Consider the following 11,555-nt stretch of genomic DNA (forward strand, 5'->3'; position numbering starts at 1 on the left):
CTAAAACATGTTTATACTCCTTATTTGACCAGTCTTTGGAGCTTGAATTATCCTATCTTTTTGCCTGAGCAGCAAAGTTTACTTTCACAGTATAGGAGCTCTTAATCTGCTGCTGGCGTGGTTAAGTTCAGAAGCATTTGCACATCTTGGTCTAACATATCCTGACCAATCCTCTCCTACAACTGCAGAAAAGAATTTCACAAAGTAAATGCTGGGAAACTCTTATGACCAGTGATTAAAAAAACTTCAAAAGGTTTAAAAGACCATATTGGAGCCTGCTGTTATGGACACTTTCCCAAGTTTACCATAAAAGCTTTGATAGACTCTTTCTACAGTCATTTTGTGTTGCTGTTGCCTGCCTGCAGTTTTGTCTTCTCAAATTAAATTGATTTCTCTTTTTTTCTCATCACATTTCCTTCTTTATTTTTTTTTTCCCCTGGAGGTCATAGAAATAGCAGCTGAAAGGAAAAAAGGCCTTTTGGTCACATGGAATAGATTTTTAGAAAGACAATTAATTTTCTAGCCAGCTCCAGTGATTTCAGTGGCAGAAGAGGACAGGGATTTCTCTCCCTTTTCTCTGATGCCACCTTTTTCCCAGAGATTCCTTGTGTTCCTGGGTAGCGCCTCTGAACTAGCTAACAACTCAGCCTGGTCACAAACACAAATATCAACAGGGGAGGCAGGAGAATGCCTCTACACTGTTACACAGCATCTTGTTGACCCCTTGGCTCCTGTCTGAAAGCCATTTCATGGTAATTATTTTGATCTGTGCTGGAAGCTACCTAGCATCTTCTCAGCTAGGGATCTTATATTAGGCTTCTGTAAGTATCAGTGTAAATTCCTGGACTCTGCTTATGCTATAAAGACAGAGCATTAAAAAACTTTTGCTTATATAAACTGCTGTGTTTACTTGCTAATAATGTATGTAGGACATACTTTAAGACTATGTTTCCATATTTATAAAGCATTTCACAGTGTTTCCAGGTAAGTTGAAAGTTGAACAATGACATTCTAATATGATCCAACTTATGCTAGAGATTGGTATCTTCCAAAACACTGGCGCAAAGGTGGCTTTAATAAAAAGACAGCTAAATTTTGGCTAAAAGCTCAAAGGCAATTTAAAGATCTTCTGTGTATTCTGCCTAGGGTTTTTTTTTGTGAAGATATGAGTGATTCTAGGGAAATTCTAGATGAAAGTCCAAGAAGACTTTCAGACTATGATGGCAAATCCTTTATAACAGCTGTTAGTAAAAAAACATATAGTGCCTGGAGGGTTCGATGATGTCTTTTAATTTAGTTAAGGTAAACAGCCAAACTAAAAATAGGAGAGCACTGTGGAATTCTGACATCGCGTATGTTTCAGATGAGAGTCTATCAGTAGTTACGCTCAGATATTACACCTCCAATATTACACCTCCAATACTACATTGCTGTTGGAATAGAGGCCCCACAGATTCTACTTCACCATCAGATCTTGGAAAAATCATTCTTCATACAATCTGTAGTTACAAATGCTTTAATACCAGTCATTCAGTTTATGTGAAGATATCTGAGACTAGGGGTTTCTTCATTGGTCTGAGGTTTGTCTCAACAAAGCCTCAGAATAAGAAGTAAAAAGGCTCATAAAAATGAGGAAGCTCATTAAAACATTTGGCATTTGTACAAGAACCAAGTATGTTACTAAGAAAACATATGAAAGATTATTTTCATTCTGGATTCAGATTAAAATGAGCCATATCATAGGGAACTTATGTAGAGTCAGATTCAGTGGTAACAGATCACGCAGAAGTCTTTCTCTGGTGTTACCATTGTATGAGCCTCAGGGTATCATAAAAGTGTCACAGCTGCTGGTAGACTTTTAATCTTAAACATTAACATCTGGAGAGTCACAGCGATGACTAAAATATGATTAACACTAGAGTTTAGATGAGTTTTGCTCAGACAGACAATATGTGTGTTTTCTTTCATTCAGTCATGGTAATATACCATCTATTTAAAAGGTCATCATGATGTCAGAACGCTGTTTCTAAAAAGACTGAGACAAAAACAGATTTCTGATTGTTCTTGGTTCTTTGAAACCAGACAACATGTTCTTGGATAAAAGCAGTTGTTAGACATATACGTGTGTTATGTTTCAGATTCAAATGGGGTAACTGTACCTCCAGCTCAACTCATGATTAAAGGATTACGTTAATATTTTACCATCACAGAAGAAGAAATTTCAAAAGGTTTTTGTTCATTTGAATGATTTTCTTGGTCAGATAGCTTTGAAGGTACAATGTCTTTTGCAGCCTGTTCTGAAGAGAAACACAACCTTCTGCGTGTAAGTGAGAAGGGCAAACGCTGATGCACAAGGTGCTCTGGGCTGCTGAGCCTGTTCAAAGGCTGTATCCCACTCCCCTCCGCCTGGTAAGCTGCCCCCGAGCCTGTGTGTTTGCAACGGAAACAGGTCTCTGGCAGAGTACAGACCATTTCACATTTAAGAAATGTTCTTATGCAAAACAGCATTGGTCAATGGATCTTGTTTATGTATGATATCATGAAGATGAGGAGATGGACAAGGTTTGGGATAAGCTATTTCTGTGGATATCCAAAATCATAATATTCAGGAATTTTAGCAGGAATATAAATCCTCATGTTTGTGCTTCAGGGTACCAAAGAGCTGCTGAACAAAAACAACAGGAAAAATGTTTCTTGGCAACTTAATGAGGACTGCAAGTTTTACTGTACTTTTTCCTAAAGTAATTATTATTGTAATATTGAAATTAATATTATTTTCCTTAATCATTCATATTGCGTTAGTGTTGTAAAATTTTGTATGAACTAGCAATAATAATTCTAGAGAGACAGAAGATAAAATAGATTCACTGGGGTCCTAGACTCTTCAGTCTTCAGAGCGGCATCATCAGCTCTGGCTCCTTGTAAATGGAAACCGGCGGAAGTGAAGAAGCATAATTCATATACATTGGATTTTTTCCCAGATCCTAATTTTCCATTTCTGTTGAGTCTGTGGGAACTGGTCTCAGTCCAATTCCCATGGTATTTAAAGAACTTGCTTAAATACAGATATATTTGTGACGACATATTAAGACGAACACGCACACATAGAAAAAGAAGGTGCCCCACAGGCGAACAAAAACTGATCTTCTGTGCCTTGTTGAGATCAGCATATAAATCTTACAGGTTCAAAGTTGTTCGTTTGCAGCTACTGTCCACATACTGAATCCATGGAAGTATAATGTTGGACACTGCTGTAGCTTTATATAACCACTGAGAAACTCCCTACCTAGACCTGAAGAATACGCAAAAAATATGTTCTCGTTACAATCTAAGCCTGTAGTATATTTCTGTCATCCAGTGGTGATTTTTATGGAAACAGAAGCAGGAAGAAAGCTTCGTAATGACCACACTGCATCTTCAGAACTGCTTTCCAAGAAATACTTACATCCCTCCTTGGCTTTATTTGGATGGAATCATAGTGGCAACAGCTCTTTCAGCATCAGAAAGTTTTAAATGTCCAATATGTGCTAGGGCACAAATCTTCCTGCTGTCACAGAGAGCGCCATGCTAGAATTGTACAAAGGTAATCTAGAGGTCCATTAAAATACCACATAAGAAAGTATTCAATTGTTATAAAAATGAAAATGCAAAAATTACAAAACTTTTCCCTGTTCAGTTGAGAAGAAATCAGAAATTTGTACTGATGTTTCTGAATGAACTTTAATAATTTCCTCCATATACAATTGGCCAAAGGAAGAGCCATTAAACTGAGCACTTTACAGATGCTGAAGATGCTCGGGTTAAATTAATATTCCAACCTTATAGCCTTTGCTACATTGGTCACTGCATGTATATAACAATGTTAGGGTTATGGCCTAGACCCCAAAATAGTACCACGCTTACCAGCTTAAGTTGATTACATTATTGCTATTTCTTCTCTCTCTTTTTTTTTTTTTTTTTTTTTTAATAAGCAAGAGCAAATGGAATATGAGACGAGGACCTCAAAGACACGACTGCAATCTGGGACTGAGGATGGTGGGGTTAAAAGTAGTTTCTCCAGTGTACCCAAAGTGGGGACGCAGATTCTCTGAGCTGTGCTTTTCTTTACCAGAGGTATCTATCATGAGAATCAGAGAGCAAAGTGAACATATGATAACTAATGAGCTGCAAAATACAGCATGCCAAGTAGAAGCAAGGAGAAAAGAAGCTGTGTGAAGATCAGACTGCTTTTCTGGAACGCTTCCTGCCGTCTCAGTATCTCTTATTTTTACACTGGTATATTAGCTCTGACTGCATGAGTCAAAGTGTCTGGCAGCTCTCATGCCAAGAGAATTACAAGTGGTTGTATGGAAAAGAAAGACATGCTGATTCTGTTCTTTTCCTGTCGGTACCTTTTATTTTTAATATTAAGAGCAGCAGCAGCAGTACTATCAAATATTCCTTCATACAAGAAATTTCCAAGGTAACAGTGAAACAGAGAGGGGCCTGAATGATAGTCCTTATAGCGGCAAAATCTCCAGTTCAAATCACTGAGCTTTACCCTGCTCTGAAGGGATGGCAGAACATGCCAGGGGAACTTGCAATGTAACCGTAGCCCTGAACACGAGCAATGAGCAGAGTATGGTTTTTAGAAAGTAGCACTACCCAGAGTGAGAGACTTTGCATTTGGGTTGACAGTAATCTACCTGATTTACAGACACTCTGTGCTATAGGGATATGTGTCAGTGGCAGTGGAGGAATACCTGGTTTTCCAAGCAATTTATTGTAATAGAAATAACCTGTTTCTTGTGACTACTCACCACCCTTCCATCTGCTGAACATTTGGAACAGACATTTTCCATCCAAATTGGATCAGATACTAACTACACTGGCACAAATGAAATGCTAAAGCCAGCTATTCCTGCTCGGCAAAATTTGTCCCAGACAAAGCTTAAAATCTTCTTCCACTTACAACATTTGACGTGCTCTGTTTGTTCTAGCAAAATAGGCCCTGTGTAATAAAATAGGGGATTCTGTAAAGGCTATTTTTCCACCATTCAAAGCCCACAGGTCTCTGATTTCTTGAACCTAAAAAAATTGTGAAATTGCAAGCACTTTCAGTGAGACAACAGTATAAATATTAATGATAATATCAAGGAAGAATTTACAGGATTTCAAAAGATACATTTTAGACTTTAACAAATTCTACTACTGTGCTCTGCACAGTTTCAACTGTCCCACTGTACTTTAGCCTCTGAGACTCAGATGCTGCAGTCCAGGCTTCACTGTAACCCACTTATTTTAAATGAAGGTTTTGCAGATTGCAAATAGTGCCAAGACGCTTCTCTACATACTCCAGTTCATCTGTTTTTCTTTTAAATGCCAGTTTACATAAGTAAACATCAGCTCATGAACTTTTGGGCCTCTGTCTAGGTTACTTAGTGGCTTCTTAAGCCTCCTCTGATAATGCAAAGACTGGCATATAAAACCAGAGTGTGCTGGTTTTCCGAAAGAGCAGAGCTTTAATTTTTTTTATATTTCTGTACCACATAATTTAGCCCTGAAATCTATCTGTAAGGTGCAGCTTGTCATGCTCTGGTATTCCTCAGGGTGAGAATGCTAGCTTTTAAAACACTTTTAGTTTCTTTTATAAATAAAGATACAATAATAGCAGCTGTTGTGATTAGGCTCTACGATGAAAGAGGACTAAAGCCTCTCTTCTCCCTAATAAGGATTTTTTTCTTCCCTGACAGCCTTTTATTTTCTAGATGAATCTCTTCCTTTTCACTAAATCATACAAAATGTGATCCTGTTATGTACCACTCACACACACTTTAGTATTTGTGCAAATATGGCTCCAGATAGGCTCTCATGGTTGATGAAGTTGATGCTGGCAGTTGAAAAAACAACTATGTATTTTATTACAGTATACACCTGATATATTTTTGCTCTTTCATGGAGTTTTAATGCAAAACATAAGATTTTGAACATTAATACCTATGCTGTTTGTGTCGCGGCTGGGATATATCTCACTGAAAGTACCTATTGTCTAGTAAAGGCTAACATGCATAAATATTTATATACTTTCTCATGACTCAGTACAACAAGCTATCAAAACGTGATACACTTTTTTTGCTATGCACAGTAGAATTGGAAATTCTTTAGTGACTGGAAGAAAAAATGTACTTTTTTTTTCTCTATAGCTTCTTAATGATAGGGTAGAATGATGAGGTTTGGGATCGGCTTGGGAGGTTTTCTTGGTTTTATAAATAATTGGCACTGCATCTTTTCTGTGGCAAGCAGTTTTCACTCCACTTTTATTTCTTTTGTTACTGTCTTGGAGCAGATGTCATTACCAATGTGTAATTCCAGAAAGCTTTCTTAATGCATCTTAAGGCACTGACCAAAAAGAATGTGCTTTGCTACTAAACACTCACAAGAGCACAGAATTAAAGAAGTCCCATATTTTCACTTTTTCAGTCCTGCAGGACTCGCACTGTTCTTGTGCGAAATTTTAAAATTCACTAACTTTTGACCTTGTGCCTACTATGCTGCTGAGCACAGAACCTTAGTCCTCTGGCGAAAACAGTTTTTCAAGGATGCTTGGAATTAATTTAAACATTCACCATTCACTCATTTCATTTAGCAGTATTTGGTGATTTAACAGTATAATTCCAGAATTTTTCAAGCTGCTTCTCCCCCCAGCCCCAAGATAATGAATATCTGCATTTTTAATTATTCATGCAAGTCTTAAATTTTTAGAAGTTGAATGCCTTTTGTTTTATCTGTTTTACTCTAATTGTATTTTAAAAGATTCCATAAAACCAATAATTATGTGCAAACATTCTTGGTTGTTAGTCTCAAGGGATCGCAAGATGGTGGAGACACAACCTTTTCAATAGGACACAGATAAGAAACAGAACTCTTAGTAGCTTATGTCACCCACCAAGCAACAGTGAAATATCATTCATCGTAATAACTATTTCTCCAACAACATCAGGTCTTCGTTAACAGTTCTGTGATAAGAAATGACCCCAAGAAGGGCTCTTTGTTTTCAGTTCAAGATCCTTTCTAACAACCCACAGCTGCTTGAAGGGCGATGGGGCTGGGAGTTGCTGGGAGCTGAGCTGAAGGAGCTCAAATGCTGTTTCAACTGCCTCTTATGTTTTCTTTAGGGTAACTAGTCTGGTGCATTATTTTAGCCACAGTAGTTTGTTCCTGGTTTCTTCTCAGTTCTTGACTCTGTATTTTTTCTGTTGCTCACATGAAAGAAACTCCTCACATGGAAAGAAAGAAGGGAGGTAGGTGCGTTCTTTCAAAATGATCCAAAGATACTGTGAAAAATTGCCTGGTTTATTGAGCAGTCCATTATCTAATTTACAGATGAAACATACAGAGATGAGTCGTCTATAAAAGAGGAAAGATCAAAACTCATATCAGTTAACAAATCCCCTTTTTTCACCCTTGTGCTCCGTTCACAATGTGTAACCCCTCTGTGGGCAGATCTCTATCATACAGCTTCAGTATTAGGGCAAACAGAAACTCTTTGGCTATGATACAAGTTAGACTAGCCACCAACAGAAATTTGCTTTCAAGCTGATTGAATTTGGAGCTGAAACAGCTATATGCCAGCAACTAAGATATCCCATTGCACCAATTTTGAATGGCAAACTGTTTGGCTGGTGCAGGGCCAGGAGGAAGGACATGTGGGATCCTTAGGGAGGCTTTTATGAAGAGCAACAGCATCTCCAGCCCTTGGGCAAACAGTAGTCAGGAAAGATACCACTAACATATGAGGAGTAGCATCTCTTCTTTTTACCTTCTCCCAGTTCTGCTGCGTTCCCACAAAGCCCAGGTGTTCAAAGAACAATATATAGCTAACAACTCCAACGTTCACCACCTCCATAGGGCCTCCTGCCTATTTGAGATTGCTCTGACTCCAGCTACACTCTGCTGTGATTCTTGTCACCCTGAAATGGTCTTCCCCTGGGGAAAACAGAGACTGGGGCTACTCAACGTGAGATCACTCTTTAGAAAAAGAGAAGTGGAGAAGGGCCAGGACCTAGCTGCTTATGTAGTGTTGACTAAGGTAGTGTCAGCATTTATATTTTCCTTAAATTATGACATAAAGAAAAGTCCTTTCATAGCTTATTCAGCTGGAAAAAAAAAAAGGAAGAAACAATAGCATGACATTTTCCAATCAAATATTTTTCCCACTTTTTCAAAAGACAGTGTCCATCTGTTTTAGCATCTGCTCAGTGTAGTTCAAAACCCTCCTAAAAACAACAAATAAGCGAAATGGCTTCACTGCCTTCAAAATGTCAAGATATAAGAATTTCCTGGGGAAAAAAAGTTGCACATGTTGTCATTATTGCTGCAAAAAGTGCCTCTGACCCCTGATCTCTCTGCCTATTTAAATACAGTATGCAATTGCCATTTCTTTCAGCAGGTTTGAGAAAGGTACTTGACTCAAAATTTTGATGTTTCCAAACACAAATGATTTTTTAAAAGTGCAAAAATTTGCCCTGCTGAAGACTAAAGGCGCTGACCTTCTGATGCACTTTGGAGCCCTTACAGCAATAAGGAGGGAGCAGACTATGTCCTCAAAGTGAAGTATCGCTTTTAACATGAAACATTTGATGGAAAACATATTTTTGAATAAATCAATCTGCACAGGTTTTGTTTCCGCATTTCTCACTATCCAACAGGAGAACATGGGAAGGTGTTGTTCATGAAAGACTTCTGCTGGCCATCTTTCCCTTTCTTTGAGTGCTCACTGGCAATACCCCATTCTATTGTGTTCTAACTTCCCCAGACATGCAAATCAGATGCTTTTGCTCCTGCCTAAAAACCTGAAAACATTAAATTTTCCTGTCATTTCTACTAAGACTCCCTGGAGGGTATTCTTTGGATCACATTTTTGCCCTCAGGTTTGCTCCTTCTGCAGTTCCTATGATCTAGCACACTTCACAAACGTAACTTGATATCAATATTCATAAAATAATTCAAGTTGGAAGGGACCTTTGGAGGTCATTCAACAGCTCCACCTCATTAATCAACTCACATACTAAGTTCATAAAAAAATTTTATCTCTGTGATCATCACCTGACAGCATATCAGATATATGTCTGCCTGGCACGTGAACACTTCTGCCAAGTGCTACATTTATAAATTCGCTTGTTTTTTCATGCATATTTTAGACTGTTTTGTCAGACTGAATTAATCTATAATTTTAGTTCATTGAATTAATATTTTGTCTTGGTATGACAAAAAATAATGCCGCAATATTTCAGTTCATTCAAAAGAAGTAGAAAGGAATACACTCAGAAACAAAATTACTGTGGTTTGGGATGTCTGTTTTTACAGGTTTGCTGATTGCTTAACTCTATACTGAGTTTTAGGAAGTTTTAAAATTTTTGCATCTTATATTCCATAGTGTCCTTCCTATGTGTGTTGACCCTCCCTCTGCCTTGCACGTATTGATTCCAAATGTGACCTTCCAGCTTGTGTTTCTGCCGTTCCATGTTATCAGTCTGTTATTACCTGCCTGAATGAGGAAGAGTGGTCTAGGCACAGCCCTCCTGAAAGCATCAGCCAGTGTCTGACAGATATTACTAGCATGAGGTAATCTAGCTGTAAACTATCAAAAGAACCGGAGGATCTTTTCCCTGTGGGACTCAGATGAGATTCCACATGAACCAGACAATAAGATGCCTACAAAAGACTACTTGCACTCAAAACATGTAGCAAATGTATTTCTAATCGGAATAATCCCCACAGCCGAGTTACCCGGGGGTTTCAGAAAAGGAACGAGACACAATTCCAGTGTCCTTATTAACACATAGGTAACTACCCATTCTATTGAACACCAGTGGCCAATGTTTAGCATATAGCAGCAGCAAAGGCTTCGATTTTGCTTCTGTTTTTACCACTGAGCAGAATGTGAGGTCTGCAAGTAAGGAAAAGTTTTTCGTGCATGTGTACTGACATCTGCATTAGTAAGCATTGAAGTCTGATTTATCCCACTTATTTCTGTTCCTGTATCCCACAGTTGAAGTTGTTGCTGGTTCTGATTAGCATTGGTACGTTTGCACAAAAACTGGTAGGTTTTTTTTTTTAAAAGGTGGTTGGAAATAGCAAGAGATGACAACCAGTGACTGATACCCGAATTGTGTTAACAACGCTGTTATCCTACTGACAAATGTCAGGATGGATAGCAAAGCGGGGTGAGAAGCATCACGATGCCTTAAGAGAGAGATGACATACAGTGAAATGAAATATAGATGACACACATATCAAAACAAATACATCTAAATGGCTGACCTTATTTATATAAGGAATGACATTTACATGGCAAAAGCAATGGAATTTAAATTATTATCTTTAAATGGCAGTAATTAAAGAGTACAAGGCTACAGCAGTCTTCTGTAGAAATAGATAGGTATATGATTGCATGAGTTAGTGATGGAAAAGCCTCCATTCAGTTCATAATTCTCATCAGATTTTCTTTATCTGAAAGCAGTCTTATAGCTTTATCATCAGAGTGACTAAAATTGAATTAAAATGTCATCTGGAATTAAGTCAATCCTTTTATTATTATTCATTCTATCAATGGAATCCTTACATTACCAGGAGAAAAAAAAAAAAAAACAAAACCGGTTTATCTGATAAAATCAGCATGATCAGTGATTTTAACCTGAAATTATTATTGTTTTCAGTAAATTGGTTAAAACATGAGTTGTGTTAAGGCTTTCTACTTATTTTTAGCTGTATGGTTGGATTCATTGAAACAATGGAATTATACTTGCTTTTGAAAGTGTACAAGAGCTGGTCTATGCATAGGTTTTGGTGAGAAATACAACTAACACAGCTTGACATTTTAGTGCAGATTTAGTTACAATGATACGAAATACTTATTTATTGTGATATAATAAGTATTCTTCTTTCCCTTTTCGTCTGATAATTTTGTGAAAACTGGGCTCCTAAGCCGGGTTGCTTTGGAATTAACTTTGTAACCAAATAAAGCATTTGGGAGAATAGTCCCTAGAAAATGGAAATGTATTTTAAAAAGAGTGATAATATCAAACCAGGAAAATGGATAGCAGCTGAATTTGTGAATGTAAAATACATTTCTTACGCAGGTGGCAAAAAGGATGAATCCATACATTAGATATACATGTATCATACGTACAGATTTTTTTAAAAAAGACCCAATTTCTGAATATTAGTGAATATAGAGATACTTCTTTTCTTTTTAACACACATTTGTGACAATGGAAATATGAATAAACTCTTTTTGAGAGGTCAAATTGTACAGTCGCAGGAGCAGTTATATCTATTTCCTATACATTTTCATTAGTTTTTACCTAGGAGCGCTCTCAAAGCCATTCCTGCGAGTTGCTGAATCCGGCAAAGGGTTTGCATTTAGAGGGGACTTGCAGCACTGCATGTCCCGGGGGCTGGTTGCCCCCCCACAACACTGGCTGTTGTTGAAGCAGGACACAGAGCCCTGTAAACGCAGTAAGGACAGTGCATTGCTCAGGGGATTGAACTGATAAAGTGGCTCAAAGCTTTCC

Source organism: Chroicocephalus ridibundus, chromosome 7 (genome assembly GCF_963924245.1).
Source record: "Chroicocephalus ridibundus chromosome 7, bChrRid1.1, whole genome shotgun sequence".
In the NCBI taxonomy this organism is placed as follows: domain Eukaryota; kingdom Metazoa; phylum Chordata; class Aves; order Charadriiformes; family Laridae; genus Chroicocephalus; species Chroicocephalus ridibundus.